Source organism: Pezoporus flaviventris, unplaced genomic scaffold (genome assembly GCF_033815535.1).
Source record: "Pezoporus flaviventris isolate CSIRO_AGI_PZ_B2104156 unplaced genomic scaffold, CSIRO_AGI_Pfla_v1 ptg000025l, whole genome shotgun sequence".
In the NCBI taxonomy this organism is placed as follows: Eukaryota; Metazoa; Chordata; class Aves; order Psittaciformes; family Psittacidae; genus Pezoporus; species Pezoporus flaviventris.
Window position 1 is genome coordinate 27,319,222 of NW_026892573.1, and position 25,517 is coordinate 27,344,738.

General features: G+C 37.1%; 1 protein-coding gene across 4 annotated transcripts in view; it reads left to right on the top strand.

Moving 5' to 3' along the window:
* The window catches only part of GRM5 (glutamate metabotropic receptor 5), a 255,510-nt gene that overhangs the window by 88,054 nt on the left and 141,939 nt on the right, over window positions 1–25,517 (top strand). The window lies entirely within an intron of this gene.

Consider the following 25,517-nt stretch of genomic DNA (forward strand, 5'->3'; position numbering starts at 1 on the left):
CACCATATTTCTAGGTCTTAAGATGACTAATGTTGCAGGGACCATGGTGCCAGAAAGTATAGTCTTCAGCAAGAAGTTTTGGGGGTAAGTGTAAAGTAAGAGTGTGAAGACTGATGAACATTCTGTTTAAGAAGCTTCACAGATCAAAAGTAATTATTTTTTAAGAGGTAGTTACTGGAGTTAAATTATTAAGATACCTGCTGGGTTTATGTGCTTTCCATCACTGATCCTTAAAGCTAACATTAGTGATAATAATAGATAATGGCAATAACATTTAGTAATTAAGGGTGACCTCTTTTCTGAAGATCAAACATAAATTAAGCTTTCCAATCTTCTTGTGAAGTCATATATCCGTTTTCATCAATGGCCAATATATTCTGTGCTCCTATAGCCATTTACTACATTTTTACTTTCTCTTCTTTTGAATTATGATCCCCTTTTAGATCTTCATTTAAATTACATTGTAAGCTTTTCAGATCTTAATTACTTCTTCCTTTAGATTTTTCATTGGCAAGTACTGCATTGCAGGACACTGCCATAATATTAATGATCCTGGGACCTTACCAAATTATCACAAGACTGTCAACATCAAAGTATGAACAGGGACCAGTTACAAATTCAGCCAGCCTACCCAGATTTTAAAGGATATTTCAAGGATGAGCCACACATGCTGCAGGTGGATCCTCCTAAATGCTCCACTGCTCCATTATTGGAAGTCATTCTCTGTCATCTTTCTGATCTCCCATCAGCATATGATCATGGATTAATACAGTGGCATGTTAGATCCCAAAATTCTTTACTGAAATGACACCTTACTGGAGGGATCATCCTTGTTAAGAATTTGAATCTCAGTAGGTCACATGTAACCATGCTGAATGAAACTGAGGTAGATTTGTTCCAGTAGACACTTTGAACATTTTAAAGAGAAATCTTACTCCAGGCCATTTCTTTCACCTAGACAGAAAATATTTCTTTTCTAATTTCTTCTTCTTATTTTCCTTTTCTACTTTCTTCCTCTTCTCAACTGTTTGGCTGACAGTCTTGCTGAATGTACTTTCAAGGGTCAAGATTTCTGGCAGGAATAAGGGAAAAGGAACTTGCAACTAATATTAGAACATTGAGAATATAAATCTTCCTCATTCAATATGAAATGACTATAAAGTATTTTTGTTCTGATTGGGAAGTGTGCATTCTGTTAAGAGTCCCATTTCAGAATCAAATTTCATACCACATGTAGATCTGAACCTAAACCTTGGACTTGGAACCTTTTACGGTGAAAGAAATTCCACATTAAAGTTTAGACAGTAAAATATGGTCTTTAATGCTGTAATAGGTCAAACCGAACTTAATCATAGGTGAATGTGTCACTTTGCTCTTCTCCAATCTGATATTTAAGCATAGATGCTGTTTTCTGTGCTATCGCATCCACTGTGACATTGAAACACTGTACATAGTGATGAAACTGAACCTGCTAAATATGTATTGGTGACCTTTCTGTACTGTTCCTTCTGAAAGCTCATCAATGAGATTGATAAATTTAGTCTGACAACACAAAGGTCACCCATCACTTATTTTTGGGGACACTTCGGTCAGGAATTAAAAATATATTCATTAACAGATCTTTGTTTCAGGAAGCCACTTTTTCACTAAGCTGACCTTCCAAAAGATGCATTACTCATAAATAAAAAGTTACCTGAGTAGAAGAAAAGGTTTTATCTAAAACAAACAAACAGAAAGCCAACATGAAGAAAAGACTGAATAGCCAGTGAACAGTCTAATAGAAGTGTGATGTAATTAGCAGGTATCTGGCACTTCCTTTTCCATTCCTTCAGGTCTCATTAAGCAGTTACTTTACACCACTAGTTTTCATACTTGGCACTATGGTCATTACTGGTGGTGGCTGGTGGAATGCAGAAACAGTGAAGGTTGGGAACAGTGTGTCTAAAAAGGAAAGTTTAGAAACCAAACTTTCCTACAAATTGTCAAATACCCTCATTCACCATGCTTCATCTTTGTTGATTAATCTTTTGTGAGCATTCTGTGCTAGTTTCATCCATTTTTTTAACAGTTACTATCAAATATGGCTTCTTTGCCTGTATTCTGTGTTACCTCCGAAACATTCTTTTCAAGTAGCTATATTGCAAATAAAGGAAAATCAGTTCCAAACTGCACAGCAGTGTTCCCTTTGCTCTTGGACATAAATCATGAATAGTCAATTGAATCAATAATATGTTTGCTCAGTGTTTTTATATTGGAAAAGAAAGGTCTTTAATTATTCCTAATAATTTAGATCCATCAAATGAACTTTACTCTTAAATTGTGTATTTTGGAAGGCATCAACTGATATTTTCATATCTTGGCAAGGACTAACTACAAATATATTAAATGGGAAGTTGAATAAACGATGCGAATCCACTGATACTTTGCAGATGGTTATTTGTGACCTGAAAGAACCTTGATTATTTGTTTCTTGCAATCATGCTTTTCCTGCTTCTGTGCTGATTATTATTTATTAGTTATAACAGAATGCTACCCAGTTCCTGCATAGACATCTGGGTTTCTGTGTGATGTACCACATGAAGAAATGTACTCTGAAGTAATTTGGAACATGTATCAAACAAACAACACGACCAGACAAAGAGAATGAGAATATGAGACCATAGTATCATGTAGCTAGATTATTTCAGATCTCAAACCAAGATTTTTAATAAATATATTATTTAGAATGAAGAAAATAGTTGGGTGATTTACTGAAGACACTGGTAGCAGAAGAGTTCCAGTTGTACAAAACAGCTAAGCACTTGGATAGTTCAGTGATGTTGATGAAACCAGTAATTCACATGAATAACAAAACCTGAATTTTCATTTTAGAATATCTTCAATTTTGACATTTGTTTCCATTCTAAAAGAGAATGAAAGTTTGGCTTTTATTTTGTTCTAAAGGGTACAAATTTAAAAATCATTTATTTTGGATTAGTCAGAATTGTTCATATTGTTGGCATTTTGTGTTCCATGTTACTGTAGAACGTAGTATTCTTTTTACAACTTTACATTTCAAACTGTAAACTGAAATTCCATTTAAAAAAAATGCCAGAATTAATGTTTTGACGAGATCTAAATGTTCCAGTTTTTTTTTCGCATGTAATTTCAAAAGTGATAATTTTCTAATGTAATGTTTTCTGTCAAGTGCAATAAAGACAAGTGTGTGGTAGGCATTGCAAATGTGTGAAGGTTTTGGAAATCTGATTCCAGGCAAGGAAACCATAGTCAATTTTTTTTTGTCACTACGGCATGAATCAGCAAACATGCACATGTTTGACTTGCATAAGAATCCCAGGTGAAGACACTCACATAGATCTTGATCCTTCATCTTCTTCCTAATGTGCTCAACATTGCTAGTATGGGTAGTAACAGGTAAAAATCCACGATGTGCTTGCACAGCCCTGGCCTTAAATAGCAGTAATACCTTGATATAATAAGGAGTATAAAAATATCTGCAAAAGACCAGAAAATACCAGCTTTGATGAGTATTCTCACTCTGAATTTGGTCAGAGATTTATAGAAAGAACATGAAGAAACATCCTTCTGTGACAAAGAATGCTCTTTTCATATACTTTCTCAGCTTTTGGTAAAGTTCAGCTTAGGAACTCTCAGTCCTATACTGGTCCCAAGGGAGCACAGACTGCTCCTAATGGGTACTTTCCAAGAGTTGAAGTCCTTCAGGAACAGACTGGTCCAGCATGGGCATCCCACAGGGTCACAGCCTCCTTTGGGCATCCCCCTGCTCCAGCATGGGGACCTCTGTGGGCTGTAGGTGAATATCTGCTCCACCACAGAGCAACTCCTTCCGTCTTTTGCACTGACCTTGGGGTCTGCAGAGCTGTTTCTCTCACATAGTCTAGTCCTCTCCCTGGTTGAAGTTAGTCTTGTACAGTAATTTCCTTAAATATGTTATCCCAGAGGTGCTATTACCATCCCTGATGGGCTCAGCTTTAACTGGTGGTGGTTCTATCCAGCTGTCATTGACTCCATCCAACATGGGGAAAGCTTCTAACATCTTTTCACAGAAGGCATCACTGCAGCTCATCCACTATCAAAGCCTTGACACCCAAACCCAATACACTTTTGGACTCTATAACAGTCTTTGTTGGCGTTCTGCTGTCTGTCATAGTTCTGCTCATAAAAGAGAGATGTATTTTCCTAGAAAATAACATTCAGGTACTTCCACATTCCTCTTTCTCTCATTGTCTGCAACAATAGGGAGATGTGCACTGTATTTTCGTCTTCTACAAAACTGCTTCCTTTCTTAGCTTTGCTACTGATTTTCTTGGGAAGCGTAAATGGAAAAAAGCGTGTGCAATAATCCCTGTCAAAACCAGAACTGATGTTTACTGAACCCAGAGAAGAACAGCACTGATATGAAATTGTAAAATACTTTTACTTCTGTTCAGAGAAGAAAATTAGATATTTTGGGGTGCGAAGATTCTGAGATTAAATCAAGCTATGACACAGACAAGTCTATACTTATTCATTCTTCTTTTCTAGCATGATCCGTTTGATTGATATAATGCATATTCGTTAACAAAAAATATTTGAACTATAAATAATGTCTTCAAAGTATTTTTGTATCAAAATCCATCATTGAATTCATTATACATAATTGAACATGAAAGAAAGAAGATAGAAAATCTCTTTAGAAAAAGGAAAAAGAATGTTTTGTACTGGAAGATTCATGAAATCCATTTACTCAATTTGATATGTTTAGTTTTATGTATTATTACTATACTTCAGTTTGAATAGCCCAAGCAATGATGGGTTCTCAATAGTAGTTCATAAATACTGAAGATTGCAATCTTCATCCAGACCTGTTGATTTTTAGTTTATGCGGTGGCTAATTGCCAAGAGAGAGAGCTTGCTAGGAAGGCAAACAGAATGTATAATGCTAAGATACGTTGCATAGCAGGTTTAGTCAGTGAAGATAACTGAAACACCACAGAAAAAGCCAGTGAAAAAGGTTTGCTTTGATGATGTTGACTTGCTTTTCCTAAAGCTGGGAGGATTGGAATGGCACTTTTTATGGAGCAAAGGGAGAGGAAGAAAAGTCCCTCTCTCAATGCCATGGCAGCAAAGGATACAGTGGGAATTTCAGCTCTACAGCACGAAAGAAGGACGAACACTAGTGTGAGGCATCAGCAGTGTAGGAGGAATGCAACATTTTAATTTAAAGGAGTTTTGGCCCTCAGACCTCTCCATTTATTTGATGCCTCTGGAGGGACGTATGCAAGAGATAGATAACTAAATTCTGGGAACTGAATTTCGGGCCACTTAGTGCATCAGGTGAAGTAGAAAGCAAACTGTCAAAGCATTCCTGTGACTTCCTTTGGTCTGGCTGGTCTGACCTGTTTTAAGGATTCCCCTGAATAGGGGGGGATTCCCTCCTCAGCACAATAGGGAATGACACTGATCATTTCTTAAATCATGCAATATTATTTTAACAACAAAGATTTTTTTTTGCCAGAAAAGTGCAGCTTAAAAGTAAACAAAATAATTTGAAAACTCAGCTCAAAGCTGATAAATAGAAGTAAAAAAAGGTGAAAAGAGGCTGGGTCACTTTGGTGAGAAGATGGAAACGTTTTATTTAGGATCAAGCTCAATATTAACATTTCTGTCACTGCATCAAAATAAATACACAGTAGAGCTACACAAATCTGTCAGGTTATCTTTCTGTCTATGTCATGATTTGTCTGTGTATCTGCATTCATTCCTTTAAGGGTATTTTGTGGCAGATAATTAAGGAAGAGGCCTTCTCCAATAAAGTCCTTAGGAAATACAGGACTGAAGGGGAAAAAAAATTGGATGCTGACTGAAGCTCTTAGCCAGATCTAAAGAGGTGTAAATGAGGTGTAAGTGCCACTCCTACACACACATGCACATGTACACCCCGGTTGTGTGGTAATTGGGAAATTTTTGTGTTGAGTTTGTACCGCCTGAAGAATCACTTCCACCCACCTTTTTCCACTGCTGTATTTTCCCACTGCTGCCTTGCACTGGCTACATAAACAGCTTGGGAAAGGTAAATTACATTTCTGTGGTTGCAATGTCATGAGCTCTATAGTGCTAGGGAAAGAAGGAGGTGAGAAGGCGTGACTAGGAAAGGTGAGAGTATGTGACTGATGCTGACAGGAGCAGCATTGCTGTAGACTGACATCGTAATGAGACTGTTTCTCAGACTCAGTGGTTAATATCTTTATATGAAGGAGCTAAGGGCTAAGGCAGCCACCATAAGTAACTCCTGATGGAGATAATGAAGGTCAACAACTTTTTTTTTTCCTGTTAGTGGCTGTCACTGAGCATTCTTTGATCACTAAGTTTCACCCAGAGAAAAAGATACCTAGGGAGAAAGCAAGGTGCTAGTTTATGTCTTGTATCTATGAACAAAGCTTGCTAAAGCTAAATGATGTGTAAGATGGTGATTTTTTTTAGAACCTACCAGTTTCAAATGTATAATGAATGTTAACAAATTAGTGATGTTTCCTGAGACATCCTTTTATCATGTAGGAAAGTTAAAAGAAGACATTTTAAAGATAATTGCAACAAACAACTTATTCAGCCAATTTAACTTCTTTACCTGATCATAAAGGTATGACAGATTGCCTTTTCTCAGAAAATACTCAAGACTGGAGACTGTGTTAGAGCTAAAGCTGTTAGAAGATCTCAGTTTCTGTCCCATAATAAAATTTGGGGGTTAAAAGGGAAAAAAAAAAAAATCCTAGAAAAAAATTAGGAAATAAAGACCACCATAGAAAGATATGTTTCAAGATACATATTTTTACAGGAAATAAATTTTAAAAAATTAAGAACAGATGTAAATTTTGCCTTTCCATAGCAGAATCTTGCCCAACTCATTTTCTTTGGTGCAGACTACTAGAAGAAGATGGAAAATAAAAGAAAATTATTTCTTTTATGTGGGATATTTGTTCCAGAAAGTGTCTCTGACAGAAAATTTTACTTTGAAATCCATATTTTACACCTTATAAAGACTGGATCTCTGTATAAGACAGATAAGAGAGACTTTTCACTTAGAGAGTTTATAGGCTCCCTACAGAGAAAAGAAAAATGTAGATTAGAGAATGAAAAAACAGCTTTATTTTTAGCATTTTTTTTAATTGCTTAAAAATTGAGTGATTATTTGTCAGTATGAAAGCACGTCACAAATACAATCATAAAAATAAATTAAAATATTGATATTAATGAAAGTATTTTAGGGAGAATTCATGATCTATAAAATTACCTGAGTGTAAGGCAAAAGAAGAAAGTTAAGCCATGAAATTAAGAGATATCTTGTTAGGAGAAAATTAATTTAATTTTCACATATTCTAATGATTAAGAATACTTAAGACTCTTTGATATTGGTGACAAGTCAGCATCAGGTGACTTCTTGTTTCATTCAAGGAATCTCTGACACAAGTATAAAAGTAATTGAGATGTGTTGAGCCCTCTCCAGTGTTCGACTTCAGTCAATACACCACTCCTGGTAGATATGATTTGAACAATGTGATTTGATTCTTTACCTTCAGAATTAAGTGAATGAACTTGCAAGAGGTTTAAAACAAGAGCAATCCAAATGGTTTCTATTTTAATGAAGAAAATTAGGATATTGAAGTCATTTTATATCATAATCCAGTTCACCATTTTGTCTTGGCAGCTAAAGGCACAAAATCACAGTTTTGGCATTACCATAGAGGCACTGGAAGCATTTTCCAGCCTTTTTGCCAGCATATATAGAAGATGAGAACTGCTCCATAGTCCTGTTGTGCATATGCGGTACCAGCCTCTATTCAAAGTCCTAAATGTGGGGGCAGAAAGAAATATGTAGCTGTCAAGAAAATGTCGTAGGTGGCCCTTACATGAAGCTGTTCCTCAGACTTTTTTGATGTTGACATGCTTTTTCTTCTGCTGATCTATGCTCCTCCGGTTGGGTTTCACTAATTCCTTTAGGTTCTGAAAATCTCCCGAGTCCTTTTAGATGTCAACCAGTCTATTTCACATACAACAGCTCTGTTCAGCAAATTTTATCCCATTATAAGGGCTTCTATATCCAGTCAATCCCAGGATCATTTATATCTCCTTCTGAACATCGCCATCTGTTTCAGTTTCTGACCAATTGCCTTTGTCGCAATGAAGAGTCTATAAATCACACAGAAACTAAGCTATGCAGCCTTATTTGTGTTTACTGATAGGAAAACAAATCTCCTGCCCCAAAGAAGACTTTAAAACTGTTTGTATGAAAAATGCTTCTACAAAATTTCCTTGCATAGAGCTTTAAAACTAAATTTCTCAACAAACTGCTTTTGAAACAAACATTAGAATATAAAAGGAAAATAAAGTAAGAAAGGTATACCAAATGCTTCAGGCTTTTCTGTGATTGTCTTGGAATATAGATTTAAGAATGAACTTTGAGAGTAATCAAGAGACTTAGTTAGTTTAATAAAGGCTTATCTTTTGGAAAATTTACTGTGACTTCTGGTAGAATGAAACTGTATTTGGTTGTACTATTTTATGAATTACAAGCTTGGTAAAAATCCACTTTAAATTCTGGATTTTGAATAATCTTTGTGTCTGTTTGGAAAATGGCTATCTGGCTGCAGAGAATATTAAAAGCCAGTCATAAAAAATTATAGATATATGCTTTTGAAACCTTTTTGTAAACACATGACTGGCTCAGGACAGTTGTTTGTGGGATCATATAATTTTTAACTTAAATGTCTTCTGACATCTGTCAGTTCATGCAGCTTGTCATAAATCCTGATGAGTTGCACCAGTTATATTCTAAATTGTATGTCTCACTATAAAAAATGTGCCAATGTAATACTTTTGTACTATTTTATTTCTGTGATTCAGTGAAGACACAAGTTAAAGTGATTTGTGTTGATCTCATAAGCAGAAAATAGTTAAGCATCTTGAAAGATGTCATTTTGTATTAATTCTTTATCAAAGAGCTTTAAACCCTTGTTTTCTTAGTCCAGTTTGTGTGCACAGGTAACGCAGGAGAGGAAAGTTCAACTAAAAGTCAGTTGATAGGTTTCCATAAACGATTAGCCAGCTCATATTTGAATGGCCTTGTTCTGCTACCAAACTACTAAAAGTTTAATTGAATTATTCATAAGCAGACTCACACTCTGGCTAAAGAATATATTTACTGGTTGTATAGCGAAGGTTAAAGATGATATTTTGTTTGCTTCTATTATGAATGTCTCATTTATACAACACCCTTGTGCACACGCTGCTAGGAGCTGTGCAAGCACAGAGCTAAAAGATCTTTTGCTCTAAAGACTGTAAAATATGATCATAGAGTCCAGGCTACGTGATTTAAATGTCAAAAGTAGGCACAACAGCTGTGAAATTTTGAGCAGCTGGCCTCATATGCTCCTAAAAGAAAGGACAACCTAGTCCTACGCACTATGCTCTCAAACACTCGAAGAATGAGGCAGAGCCCTCTAGGGTACTGAAGCAAGTTATCCAGTCCATATGTCTCACTGATCCTCTTTTTTGCTATTGGCTGAGTAGGGAAGGTAGCTGTCTCTGGAGGCAATCAATGCCAGTGCACCCTGTTCCACCAAAAGTACAAGTCAACATAGCACATACTAGGCATCTTCATACATTGGTTTTGTTTCCTTAGCATCCCGGTGACAGTTCAAGGATCTATTCGAATCTCACCAAACATATCCTTGTAACCTAGCCAGTCAATGGTTTGACAGCACTTTTCCCCTATTTTTTGTTTTTTTTGTGTCAGGTAGACAGGAGTCAAAAGACACCCTAAAGAGCAGGGGGGAGGGAAATTCTCTCAATGACAGTGTTGTTTCTGGGTGAGGGGAGAGGATGTGTTTCTTCCTTGATTAACTAATTTTATATTACAATCAATGTATAAAACATGCACATACAAAGAAAATGGGACTTGACAAGATGACAGGCAATACTTTATTCTTAGTGTTCCAGCAATCAAATCATTATTGAGTTTTGGGTGCATCCTGGTATTGAAGGGGTTTAAAGAGAACAATGGAGTGAGCTTGAAGATATATATGAAGTACTTCTCTCAGCTGTGACTGAGCACACAAAAATGTCTATTGAAAAATGCAACAAACAGGTGCAGAAGGTTGACATTACAGGCTTATCAGAAGTGAAATTGATGTTTCAGGATGCAGTAAGAGACTATAGTTTAAGTGAGGAGAAGCTGCAAACAGCCTTGGAAAGGAAAACAGCTGGAAGTGAAAACAAGTACTTCGGCAGGAAGCCAATGGAAAGATGTACTTAAGCACATCTTTAACTGCAAAAACAAATAATCCAGCTGACTTTACTGGAATTACCTTCATTAAGTATATCCATAAATACTTTGTTAATTTGGAGCAACGAGGAGTAGGTACCTGGAATACCCTGGGTTGCTGGGGGTATAAAATCATAAAAACAAAAATACGAACATGATGGCTCCTTTTTAATTTGCTGGAATTATTTACTGAACCTCTATTAGCGTTTGGGAAAGATATTTCTAAATTCTGTTGGAGGATGTGTTCTTTTGCACTTCTAAAAGGCCAACTGTCCTTCCAGAATCTCTCTGCATGTGATAAGCAGCAAAGGAGTCTATTGGAAAATGTCAACCTTTCTAAATCTCCACAATGTCAGAGAGGAAGAGATACATTTAGCTATGATAGATACATGTCTGCATTAATAACCAGCATCTTTGCTGAGGAGACTCCCTTAAGGATGCTATGTCCACATCAGTGAAATGCCCTCAGACTAAGATGTACTACCTTGGCAGCTCTTCTGAAGTGAAACACACAAAATCTGAGATGATGATGACTGCCAATACATATTAACAAATAACACAATAAAGGGATATGCAGCCACAGAAACTGAGCTCAAATAACACAGACATTTGACAGACTCAGTAATGCAAGACAGCTCATTTAGTGGGAAGGCTGAAAGTCTGTCCTGAATTTACTTTGTGGTCTATTATTCTAGAGCATTTCTGCTAAGGTCAAGGATTAGTAAAGTCTATAGAGGCTGGATAATCTAGGCATTTATATTCCAACACTGATTGTCTCTTTCATTAAGTGGTTTTATATGACCTTGAAAAAGTTTATTTTTCTGGGTTTCTATAGAATGTTTTAAAGCATATCTATAGGGGTTTAAAGGCATAGTAAATAGTTAAAATGCTTTCACAGCTTTAAAGGCAAACATCATACCTGTTCTCATAGATATGATACAAACATGTGGTAATCCATTCTTAGACTGAATTGACCTGTATCTAGGACTGATGAAAAAAAGTATTTTGTGATTCCTTAGCTCTTTTTATTATCTTGGACAACAATGAAGGAATGGAAAAACAACATGAGGTTGGCACAGCCTTGGGAAAGGGAGAAGGTAAAATATGTTCTGCCTGTCTCATGGTACAGAAGAGGCCTCAGAGTATACTCAGTAAGCCAGTCAATGTTAATGTACACTGATCTCATAAATTACCAATAGTCCTATACAATGGTATAGCAAACACTGGTTTCAACAGATTTCCAATATGAATTTAATTCAGGTGTTTAAATGAAGTTATCTACTTTTCTGTACATGTTGTGCATTTATAATTCTAAAAGACTCTTTAACCAAAGCAGTGTTCAGACTTCCAAAGTGAATTTTTACCCTGTATTTTTATATGAGACAATTATGATGCTTGAAGAGAAGCTTGATTTTTGTCTGAGTTGCTTATGTACAAAATGTGACTTCGACATCCTGCTCTGCAGACAAAGATGGTACAACTCAGGTCACATCATGCAAGACATACAGCTTAAAAGGAGAAAAAAAAATAAGGGAAAATTTCTGAGAAAGGCCTCACATTTCAGGAGTTTATTCTGAAATATCTAATGGTGGATTCCTGAAAGATGATGAAATCCTTTGGAAGGTCACAAACCCCTCTGTAGCACCATGAATTGAAACAGCAAATTTTGTCACAGAGGAGCTCCTAGAAAGGTTTTTCTGCCCCTGTTTACTTGTCAAAAATCAGGAAAATATTCCATAATCATATTTATTTGGTTTATGACTGTTATTTGACTCTGATACTTCTGGTTTTATTCGTCTTCTTAGAGTACTCTCATTTGTTCAGGTTGAACCATGAGATTGCATTAAAAGTATAATAAACTTGATTTTTACAAAGTATAATGGTATGTTGAAAGATGACAATGATTTTAAAAACTGGTTTAAATACTGGTTAGTAGTTCAAACTGGATATACAGCATCTTCCCTGAAACTAGATGGGGGTTTAGATCTTACAGAGGTTTTAGCAGGTTTTAGATCTTATATGGTTTTCTACACCTACAGCAAGCACAGGGTTAGAGAGTACATACTGAAGTACGTGCTTTCAGCAGTTCCTGTTAGACTAGCCCTTATGCTATTCTTCAGGCATTGTTATTTTTTTCCCCAATGGTATTGCAAAACAGGTCAATTTCCTCTGCATTATATGGTTGACTGATAGATTAATTATTTAAGTCTTATTGCAATTGATATTGTGGAATGGTCTTTGAAGGCCAGGTATGTCTCTTCTGAATAATAAACAGAAATTAAGCAGTTGATTATCTTCCATTTTCTGAAACCATAATGCTTTTCATGGTGCTATGTGACTAGAATAACCACACACCCCTCCATTTTTATCTAACTCTGACTTCTCTGATGTGTATTAATGGCTAAACCCTTACTTGGCAGTTGGGGGTAACAGGTGGAGTTGGTGATCCTAAAAGTCTTTTCCAACCTAGTTGATTCTATGATTCTATGATTAATACAGAAACTGCTGAATCTGGATGTCACACCTGCTAAAAATAAAAAATACTCTGCTTCATTGGCCTTGATGGAGAGACATCAATTTGATGGATGGACCACTTGATGGGTAAAGAACTGGCTGGATGGCCGCACACAAAGAGTTGTGGTCAACGGCTCAATGTCCGGCTGGAGACCAGTAACGAGTGGTGTCCCTCAGGGATCGGTGTTGGGACCGGTCTTGTTCAATGTCTTTGTTGCAGACATGGACAGTGGGATTGAGTGCGCCCTCAGCAAGTTTGCCGATGACACCAAGCTGTGTGGTTCGGTTGATACCCTGGAGGGAAGGAATGCCATCCAGAGGGACCTTGACACGCTTGTGAGCTGGGCTGATTCCAACCTCATGAAGTTTAACCATGCCAAGTGCAAGGTCCTACACCTGGGTCGAAGCAATCCCAGGCACAGCTACAGGTTGGGCAGAGAAGAGATTCAGAGCAGCCCTGCAGAGAAGGACTTGGGGGTGTTGGTAGATGAGAAAATGACCATGAGCCTGCTTCAGTGTGCACTCACAGCCCAGAAAGCCAACCGTATCCTGGGCTGCATCAAAAGGAGCGTGACCAGCAGGTCGAAGGAGGTGATCCTGACCCTCTACCCTCTCTTCTGAGACCTCACCTGGATTATTGTGTGCAGTTCTGGTGTCCTCAACGTAAAAAGGACATGGAACTGTTGGAGCAAGTCCAGAGGAGGCCACGAGGATGATCAGGGGCTGGAGCATCTCCTGTATGAAGACAGGATGAGAAAGTTGGGGCTGTTCAGCTTGGAGAAGAGAAGGCTGCGTGGAGACCTCATAGCAGCCTTCCAGTATCTGAAGGGGACCTGTGGGGATGCTGGGGATGGACCATTTGTTAGGGACTATAGTGATGGGACAAGAGGTAACAGGTTAAAACTTAAACAGGGGAAGTTTAGAATGGATATAAGGAGGAAGTTCTTTACTGTAAGGTTGGTGAGACAACCACCTGGAATGGGTTGCCCAGGGAAGCTGTGAATGTTCCATGCCTGGCAGTGTTCAAGGCCAGGCTGGACAGACCCCTGGGTGAGACAGTTTAGTGTGAGGTGTCCCTGCCAATGGCAGGAGGGTTGGAACTGGATGATCTTAAGGTCCTTTCCCACCCTAACTGTTCTATGATTCTATGATTCTGTGATTCTATTTATGTGGCTTGTGTACATGACTATCTTAATTTCTCCTGTAATAGAATTAATTTTCTTCATAGCAGCTGGTACAGTGTTGTGTTTTGGATTTAGTATGAGAATAATGCTGATAACACACAGATGTTTTAGTTTTTGCTAAGTAGTGCTTACTCTAAAGCACTCCCTTTCCCATGCTTTGACAGTGAGGAGGGGCACCAGATTCCTCTCCCCAAACCATCACGCATGTGTGGTATTTAGTTGCCTTCTGGGATTATACTACTACAATGATCCTTCTCAAAGATTTCTCTGATTTTCAATAAAAAACTAACAGACAACTAATCAGATCAAAGATCTGGGAAGCAATGGGCTGTGACAGTTTATGTACTCTGCCAATAGCTTAGAGAAAGCATTTGGGGCATTTACTTAATCATAGTGTCTCAGGTTTCAAAGCAATGACTATAAGAAAAAAATTAACATTCATTTTTAACTAGCATTTAGAGATTCTTGAGTGACTCATTCAATGTAAGAAAAATTATTACTACTAATTATTATCAATTTGGGGAAATAAATTTAGTGTTGTTTTCTTCATGGTTCAATTAGTTCATTTCCCATGTTTCTGGGTGCGATTTTTCTTTTTACTCTATCAGTTGGAGTTATTATTCTTTCATTTCAAGAATGGTCTAATTTTATTCAGTTTATTTTAATCAGCTTTATTGAGTCTCTTTTTAGAGTTATGTTGATGCTTATAACAACATCAGTACAGACTAAAGGTTCTTGAGGATCATTAAATAAATGGAATTGGACCAAAACCCCATTAGCTTTTACACCTGAATAACAATGCACGTCCTCATGGGATTGATTGTGTTTGTAGGCTACTCAGAATGAAAATTAACTTCTTTTTATAGCCCACAAAAGTCATAATTTGGAGTGCCTCAATTCCATTCCTCTGTGTGGACTAGACTCTGGAAGCTGTATTATTTAGATGGAAAATTGCTAACCAATGCTAAGATTAATAAACAAGTGACAAATAAAACTTGGACTTCAAATCAAGGACAGGAGGAGAGACAGGAAGAGCAAAATGCTGTTTGATGCCTTCATCTAACCAAATGTCTACAATATAAATGCTTAAAGTTATAAGAGAATCCTAGTTCAAAAGGCTACAAAGGAATCAGTATTTCTGGTACCGCAAGAAACGGGTAAGCCTGGGTGGCTGAAAGCAATTCCTTTCACCCAGGCACAAAATGAAGTGTGCTGTTTGTCTTTGGACAATTATCTTGGATGTGCTCTGTTCCTTGACCCCCAGCACTTCATGTAGCAACTAAAATTTCCAGTAACTATGGCCAACTTTTTCCACTTTTACATTACCTGGCTTCCATGTATGTAAACTCTTGGCAGGCAGTGTTGATGAAGAATACAGAAAGTTCAGTGATTTCCCCAAGTTTCTCAAGGTGTCCATAGTAGTACTTGAAACTAAGCAAAAATCAGACATAATTTATAACCACAATAAAATCATTTTCCCCCTGGTCTTCATGGAAGACATGGTCAGAGATACAGATTTATTTTGTATGTAGGGATCAAAAGGACCATTGAAAGGAAGGAAGGCTTTTTAAACTAAAGAATATTGTAGTTTAACCCACCAGGCAGCTAAACACCATACAGTTGTTCACTCAGTCCCCCTGCAGTGGGATAGGGGAGAGAACTGGGAAATAAGCTAAAACTTGAGATAAAGTGTCCTGGGTTTAGTAGGACAGAAAACGAAGGGGAAAATAATAATGCTAAAAGAATATACAAAACCAGTGATGCTCAATGCTATTGCTCATGACCTGCTGACGGATGCTCAGTCAAATCCCAGGCAGTGGGCCACCACCCCCTGGCCACCACCCTGAGTTTTATTGTTCATTATGGTATCATCTGGTATGGAACATTCCTTTGGTCTGTTGGGGTCAGCTGTCCTGTGTCACCTCCCAGCTTCTTGAGCCCCAGCCTCCTCATTAGCAGGGCACGAGAAGTCTTTGACTTAGTGTTAGCACTGCTCAGCAATAACTAAAACATCAATGTGTTATTAACAATATTCTCTTTCTAATCCCAAACACAACACAATACCAGCTATTAGGGAGAAAATTATCCCAACTGAAATCAGGACAAAGAAGTTTCAGGGAAGAGTAGGTATATCTGAGGAATAAAAATTTATGGAAGGAGAGTTTCTGAAGACAAGATCAAGTGAAGAATCAGATAAAAACACAAGAATGCGCACCTTTGATAGTAACGCTGCTGGATATTCTTCATGACTATATCTTCTATCTGGCTATAAGAAATACAGTTTAAACTCAGCAGTGAAAATAAGCAGAACAGCTATTAAGTAATAATACAACATGCTGCTTTTACAGACTGACAGCACATCTTCAAGGCAGAAACTGCATTTTATTTTGCTTTTCAGTCCATCCACTTGCACACTGTGGCTCTATTCTTTCCTATTTTCAAAGGAGGGAATTCTATATTAGAAATTCAGATTTCTATGTAAAACATTTTTTTTTGCTTTTATTTTTTTTCCTTCTGTTATCTTCCATTGTTTTTCATTTTCTCTAAATTTTGCATCTTCCTGTTCCATCACATTTTGAACACTTTGAGACTGAAAGTGTGTTTAGTTTGTATTCACAGTGATTAGTATGATGGACCAAGACCCTTTGATCCCAGCTTATGTGCATTACAGTGAAACAGATAATAGCCAAGCAGCTGTGAATGATAACAAATGGTGAACAGCGTCACTAATCCAGTTCTAGTTGCAACAGATGATACAGACCACACTTTCCACAGACACAAACAAAAATCTTTCTCAAGGCTCTAAGATCCTAAGTTGTTCCCTTGCTATTCCCCTGCTACTTGTTTGCTGAGTATTACATGATTATTTTCGCAGTAGCCCAGAATGCAGGAGGCAATTTGCTATCTGCCCTCTGTCATTAGTTCAGGATCTGTGCCTTAGAGAAAGGTAAGGACTCATCATGACATCTTCAAGTGATGCTGTATTACCCAGCTTTGCAAGGACATTGCAGCAAGACACCGTAGCAGATACTCTCCTAGTCATTACATGAACATCAGATTAGAGTTGTGATTTTAAGCTGTAGACCTGACTAGTAAATTGATTATATTAAACCTTAAAGAAAATAATAATGCCTTTATATTAAATCTGAAAGAAAACAATAACTCCCTGTATTTTTGCTGTTCTTAAAGAGAATTCTGAAGAATTTATTTTGACCAAAAGCAAGTAACAAATTTTGTGGAAACAAAAAAAACGTTCTTTGCTTTTGTTACGAAAGACAACAACAAGCTGATGGGAAAAGATCCTTTTTTCTTTGAAACCTTCAGATGCTGGAAATCAGCTTGGAAGTTTCATGGGAAAGTTTCAATACATAATCTTTCCAAAAGAGGAGAGGAAGTTGCAAGAAATCAGACTGGTTTCAGAACAAGATATTCTCACATAATAATGTATTATAGACAAAATGGGGATAGAAAAACATTAGTGGATACCCAAATAAACCCTATAAAGCACCTAGTGCACTAGTGAAAAATAAAAAACAAATGTAGAATTTAATTTTCTTCTTTTGTAACCCACAAACAGAAGCAGTAAAGACAGATGCATTTTGTTTGCAGAATTTCAACCAGGATTTGCTGCCTTAAACTGCTTATAGCGAGAGGGAGTCAACATAAAATCATTAAGCTTTATGCAGGAACTATACCCAAAAGCAAAAAAAGGGTCATTAATATTGCAATACAACAATGATAAGCTGACAAACATGAGTGAGTTCACTCACACAGGAGCACAAATAAGAATGCACCTGAACATTTGGAGGCTAGCAGGCATTGTTGCAGAGATTTTCCTCCTGCCAGCCTTGTTAATGTTATTTTTACTTATGAACCTAATTTATACAGCCTATTGCAGCCTCTGGTTAAAATTACCCACATTATTCATGTACTTTTCAGAATTAAAAATCATTTCACATGCTATGGGGATAGGGATCTTTGCAAAGCAGCTCTTCATATACATACCAACAAGCCCACTGCAAATGTTCTCAAACATATTTATTGGAGAATTAAAGCTGTTTGCTTATAACAAATTGGAAATCTGTGATGCAGAAATATTATGCATAACCTTTTAAATCAGATTAACTGGTGTTCCTTCTTTTATACAAAAAATTCCATAAGGAGCATCTGTTCAAGGCACTGCCTGATGACCTGGCATCAGATCCAAAAGCTTGCTGCTTTCTGCACTAATTTTTGAATCTGTTCCAAGTGGGAGCATCATTACTTAAACTCAAATCTATTTTACACTGAGATTAACATGCTGTGATACCTGCTCATTGTGGTCCATTAGTCCTTGTACGATTTGAGCAGTCAGCTGTGGTGTGTTCAGCGGTGCAGTCTACTCAGTTTGAAATGCTAATACATTTCATAGCATCAACATTCAGCACTGCTGTGGCCTTTTTTAAGCAAACACACCATTACAGTTGATGGGGCAATTAGAAAATAAAAGAGGGCTGAAAAATCAGATAAGTTTGTCACAGGAACTGACTTGGTTTTAAAGTAGTATTTCTTTGAATTTAACAAGATGAATATTTATCATGAAGGCAATATAAAAGCTGTTGGGGATATACCTGTTTAAGACTGAGGTTGAATAACTGTGGGGGCAAACTGCAAAGGAAAGCAATGGGGTTTTCATGTCCTCAAAAAGAATGGAAAATGAGCTTCAAGGGAAGGATCCAGGGTGTAATTGTTAAGTACCTCAAATATGGAGGTGATGTCTGTCTTTGTCTTTATGGTGAAGGTTTGTTTAAACTGCATAACATAACCTAGAATTAAGTTTGAAAGATGAAATGTTTAACTGAGGTTTAGGATCCAGATTCATGTATGTAAAAGACTCTAAAAGCAACAGGCACTTTGATCATACTGAAATAAGAGGGTATTTTTTGACCTAGTTGCTTAAATTGAAAAATAACTAGTCTGAAGGGATCATCAGTTTACAATAATGAAGGATTCAATAATATCTGCCTGTGGTCCAACTAGTTAATAGTGGTTGTTTAATTATTTAAGAATGGCTGAAGAGGAAAAAATGTATTTCCTTATTGTCAGGAGGGGTACTGCAAGGAAATTGCATAGCTGACAAGAATCAATGTTTTCATTATTACTTTTGTAAATTACAGGTTGGTCTCTATATTACAGCTATGTTTCAAATCAAACATTTGTATTTCTTGCATCAATAATGAAAAATTAATCTCTGCACTAATTTCTTGCATAAGTGTCACACAACACTGAAATCATAGTAGATGAGAATAACCTCAGTTAAAAGCTTCACCTGTTGACATGAACTTCTGGGGAAAATCTGACCTGATATACCCCCTTTCAAATCCAATCACAAATAAACAATGCACTTGTCTAATGAGGACTTCTTATATGATATCCTCTCATCTTTGTACTACAAGACAGACATGCGAATTGACCTTATATTTTTTATATATCTATATATAAATAACTTATCGAGGTGTAGTCAGAGAAGATTGCATTGATTAAAAGAAATAACACTGCAATATATTGGAGTTGAGTGTGACAATAAAATCCACTTGTTTCAAATTTTTATAGTAATTATGATTACATTTGGCTAAAAGAAAAGTAGTCCTTAGAAAACCCTGTGTACCTCAAAGAAATAGTTTGAAGAGGATTCCAGTTCACTTAAAATTATTCAAGCAAAGTCAATTTGCCACTGATTATTCTTAAATGACTTCTAGTTTGAAGTTCTGTTTCTTCTTCAGCTTAAAAAAGTGATCAAAATTCGATTAACAGTTTTGGCTGTGACTTCAATAGGGAAATGGATAACCAGTCCCTCCATAATAAAACCATTAAATTTTGAGAGCTGGTTCTGAGCTATCTAAAAGAAGATAAAGGAGGCAGTTTATCACCTTTCATTTACAAATTATCCTTAGGAAGATTTTTAATTAATATTTTCCCCTAATGCACAGTCAGCCAGTGGAAGGAACCACAAAAGCTCACAGAAGCATGGGAGGTTTCCCAAAATAAGCAAAGATATTCTAAATAGACCAGTTCTTTCACTGTAACTTAATAGTCTAAAATTTCCTAACCCCAGTATTGGATTTGTTCTCTGGCTCAGTTTCCTACCATTAATTGGGAGACTAAATTGTTTCCTTGCTGAAGCTCTCAGTAGAGCTGGAAATTTATTTTTAAGGGTGAGAAAAAACTTTTTTTCTGTTCCAAAAATACATTGAAAATTAGGTCCAAAAATACATTGCAAATCAATAAGTTTTCCCTTGTGAGGAGAGGAAGGGATTTTCTTGGAATTAGATTAACAATTCAGAAAGGAAAAGTATTCCTGTTTTAGTCAGTGGTTCAGTGCTGAAGGTACTCAACTGGTGAACAGCAGATCTGGGCTTCAGTCCTCTCTTCCCAAGGAGATATAAACCCCAGATCATTTAGCATTTAGGAGAATTCCATGAATTTAGGATGAGAAGCTCTAGGTTGTGGTGTACTTAAACTAATTTGCTGATGGTCTTCCATTTTGTTAAGAGCACAGCCCTGTCTGATTCTGGAGGAATAACCACAAGATAAAAAAACTTATTACGGTCTGGTGTGAGGTGTCCCTTCCCATGATAGGGGGTTTGGTAACAGGTGATCTTAAGGTCCTTTCTAACCTAAAACATTCTATGATTCTGTGATTCTGTGATACGCTTTTCAACTCTAGTCACCTCACCTTGAAAAATAGATGTGTAAGATAAGTAGATCACTTCCTGCAGATGGAACTGTAGATTGCAGTCCACTTGTTATAGGTGGAGCACAAACCATGGAGTGCCCAGGAGGATGACTGTTAATATCCCAACTAATAGGGTTGAGATCCTAACCAGAAAATGCTCCAATGCTCCTGAGGACAATCCATCTGTCTTTCTTTTATAAGTAACCAGTTGCCTGACATTTTTTTTATTCCTTTTATTTCATGTATCTTTACTTCCGTTCTCATTCTTTGTTTTTCTTGTGTAAGTAGAATTGCCTATTTTAGAAAGTAGACTTTCTTACCCTACCTTTGTGTCATGCTCTACATACTGAGGTCAAGTCTTGTCCAGGGTCAGACCATTATGAAAATTGATTGCTGCTGTGGTGTAGTTTGATTTTTATGATCTCCATTAGTATCTGAAATCAATATAATGTGCTAAGTGTATATGTGACGAAAAGGACTTTGACTTCCCCAGTCAGCCCTCATCTTTATGCCTGATGGGGAACACAGATGATATTTAACCTGGGGCTAAAGTCTTGGAGATGGGTGCAATTCCTTTGTATGCAGTACTAAAAATAATCCAGAGACACTGGATGGCTTGGTTTTGTTTGTTCTTTTATTTATTTTTGTTTTTGTTTTTTTTTTCTCCATCCTCCTGGGATTTACCCTGGGGAGGGATTTACCCTGGGGATTTTTATAAAAGGCATTTTATAACGCTTCATTGTTGATAACACTGTCACCAAATTCAGTATCAGGTGTTTAAACAGCTCTGTGAGCTTTTCAAGAGCCTTGTGAGTTAGTGGCTTTGGAAAGGTAAAAATGAAAACGAATCTCTGAGGAAGTTTAAAAACAGATGGAGGAAAAAAAACCCTTTGATATCTCAGTCTATTCCCTGCCGCTTCTTCCTGTGTGCTCCTTTGTTATAGTTCGAAGTAAATTTAAGTCCAGGCAGGTTAGGTTTCAGATCCATTCATAGAAACACAGACGGAAAGTCTTCTGCCACAGCCTTTTTGACCTAATTGTAACCTTTGGATATACCTCTAAAAGGATGTAACCCTAGATATCTTTCTAGCCTTTTTAAAAATATATGTCTGTTCTGGAATTAAGATTAAAAATAGCATCATTCCTATACTTACCATATCAACTCCCATGACAGCTTCTGGCATGCTATAAGAGAACATCCTGCTGTGCCATATTTTGTAGTTTACAAGAGACTGCATATGTAAAATTGAGAGTTTTCTTGATATAATTGGTCCACAAAAAGTTCTGGGAAGAAGGAAGAAGTTAAATATGATCAATGACAGCAGTTAGCACATCACATGAGGCCATCAACTTTGCGCTGGAAAACCTCACAGTCTTCTGCTCTTTGGCCTAAAGCTCCTCCTACCCATGTATTTCCAGGAGAGCCCAGAACACTACAATAATTGCATATGGTTTTAAATGCCCCTCTAGGCAAAACCTATCTGCACTGTTGCTGTTTGTAGGCGTTTTGCTGACTTTTTTCCCTTCCAACAGCTAACAATGGCAGTGCCCAAAACACATTTCCTTTACTGTCAATGGCAGCCTTGAAATCATGCCAATGAAAGGGCACTTTGACAGAGATCCAGCTAAATGAACACAGACTGATTGTCCCGAATGCTCTCAACATTCATTAATCTGCCATGCCAAGTGCCAGTGCTGATCCTGAAAATGCTGAAACGTACAAAGTAATGTCAACTATACTATAACATCAGTTCCCCTTTGCTCTATCCCTGTTCCCAACAGTGGCATTCAGGTTGTGCAGAACCTTCTTGAGGAGAATATATTTCTTCATAAAGAAATAAAGCATGGCTCCTAAACATGCTGCAAGCGATTAGAGAACAAGTCTACTGTTCACCTGGTTTCGTAGTCTGAACCTTATCCTGAAAATAAACTTGTTTTCTTTTAAGACACGGATAGAGGAGGAGGCTGGCTTTTTTATGTTACATCCTAGTAACTACAATATGCTCCCAGGACACACTGAAAATTTAGGTTTCATTCCCTCCTTAGCCTGAGGTGTTCAAACTCCTATTATTCAGTTTCCAAAAAAAGTGCTATACTCGTCACTATATAAGCTATTTTTCTTGGAAAGAGGGTGAGAAAGACGTAATTCAAAAAAGATGAGACCACAATCTATCCATCTTAAAATGACTTTTCTGATCAAAAAATAATTCAGGATATGTGACTCATTTGGATGTAGAGATATCTTATACATACTGGGAGACTTAAATGTGATGAAGACTTGATAAATAGCAACAATTTGAAATCTACGCAGCAGTTGCTTAAGGATTTTAGGATTGCATTTTGTTCAAGTACCTAAATTCTGTCATACTCTACCTCATGCGAGAGTAAGTAAAGGATAATTTGGAAATTATAGAAATTTCCAGATATTAGATAATGATAAATTCTCAAAACGTCTGTTTCACCTACTTTGCCGAATTGATTGAAATGATGTTGAAGACTTTAATGGCTCTCCTAGGGAAATTTGTCACAAGTATAATGTTCCAACAAACTGAAATGAGGTAACACTACCTATCTTGAAAGTGAAGAAAGAGCTCATCCAAACTAATTTAACTTCAGCAACAAATAAACAATTATTTGCAAGAAATAGGCAATTTTCTTCTGATATCATAAAGCACAGTGTGCATTCTTCAAAAAGAAATCACATCAAGTCAACCTAGTATCCAGTTCAGAGCATTTGTGAAGAACAAGTAACTGTATTTAAAAATCATCAATTTTTTTTATTATCACATATGAATGTTCTTATAAGCACACTAAGAAGTTATGAATCTAGATTTCCTTATGTTAGATTAACAACTGACTTTAAAGCTTTATTGAGATTGTATTTATTTCTCACTTGTTAGCTTTCCAACAACACAGCCAAGCTTAATGGCTTTCTTAGATACAACTTGAATCATTTTTAATTGATGTTTCCAACACTAATTTGAATTATGATAAACAGGATATGGTTATTAAATCTGTAAACAGTACTGTGCTGGATGAAGCTGCTCCTAGAACAGAATAATCCAGTGCTTAAATACTGGATGAAGAATGATCAACTGAGCAACCACTGTGCAGAAAAAACAAAGACCTAAAAGATTAAAATGGATACAAGCTAAACTTGAATCAACGTCATTCCATTGTTACAACAGGCAAATATCATACAGAAAGTATACAAAGAGGTAACCTGTTCTAGAGATATCAAGTAGTATTTCAATTCTACCTTGCTCAGGAAAGATACAAGATGGAAAACCACCATATCTTCACAAAACTTGCACATTATCCTGAATGGACAACATGAACTAATCTTAGATCAACCACAAGAAAACTGGAAATGAAAAGAAATGTGGTAAACAGGGTCATCAGCTTAAAACTAGTTTTGCTTAACTTTTATCAAATAAATAAAAGACAAAAAGAAATGGAGACATGGTGGCTGTTTTCAAAACTGTTAAGATGAGGCACTGGCTCAGGCTGCCCAGAGAAACTGCGGCTGCCCCATCCCTGGAAGTGTTCAAGGCCAGGCTGGACGGGACTTGGAGCAACCTGCTCTAGTGGAAGTTGTCCTTGTCCATGGCAGGGGTTGGAACTGAATGAGCTTTAAGGTCCCTTCTAAACCAAACAATTCTAGGATTCTATGATTTCTGAAAACATCCATCTGAGAAGTTATTCATCCATTTGACAAGATATACCAGGATTAAATTGAAAGAGGACAATAGAAAAACAATTTAAGAACTGGGGAATTAAAACTTATGAAAAGACTAGTTTGGCTTGGAACAGATAGTCCAAGGCAGTGATGAAATCTCCACCACTGTTCTAAAACAAACAAACAAACAATATTTTGTAATTAATTAATAACCAACTATTCTTTTGCCTTAGAACAGCTTGTATTACAGTATCACACAGTATCACAGTATGTTAGAGATTGGAAGGGACCTCGAAAGATCATCTAGTCCAATCCCCCTGCCGGAGCAGGAACACCTAGATAATGTTACACAGGAATGCGTCCAGGCGGGTTTTGAATGTCTCCAGGGAAGGAGACTCCACAACCTCCCTGGGCAGCCTGTTCCAGTGTTCCGTCACCCTCACTGAGAAGAAGTTTCTTCTCAAGTTTAAGTGGAACCTCTTGTGTTCCAGTTTGTACCCATTACCCCTTGTCCTATCATTGTTTGCCACCGAGTAGAGCCTGGCTCCGTCCTCGTGACACTCCCCCTTTATATATTTATAGACACTGATAAGGTCACCCCTCAGTCTCCTCTTCTCCAAACTATAGAGACCCAGCTCCCTCAGTCTTTCCTCATAAGGGAGATGCTCCACTCCCTTAATCATCTTAGTTGCCCTGCGCTGGACTCTCTCCAGCAGCTCCCTGTCCTTCTTGAACTGAGGGGCCCAGAACTGGACACAATACTCCAGATGCGGTCTCACCAGGGCAGAGTATTGTACTGTTGCCTTCAACCTTGTTCTGTTACTATATTTTCCTTCTTTCGTTTCTGCATCCAAAAGCTAAGGATGGTAGTGTCCTATTTGGTAATATCCTCTGAAGTTAGAATTCGAAGTCAACCTGTACTCCTAACACTTTTCAAATATTCTTAAGATTCAATCTTTACTACCCACCAAGAGGAAAAAATTACCCAATAAGCGTTTAAAATAAGACTATCTCCAAGAAAGTAGTTAGTCACACATTATAGGCCTTCTCATCCTACACAGTATACTGAAAGAATTATTAATATGCCCCAAGAAACTTCATATT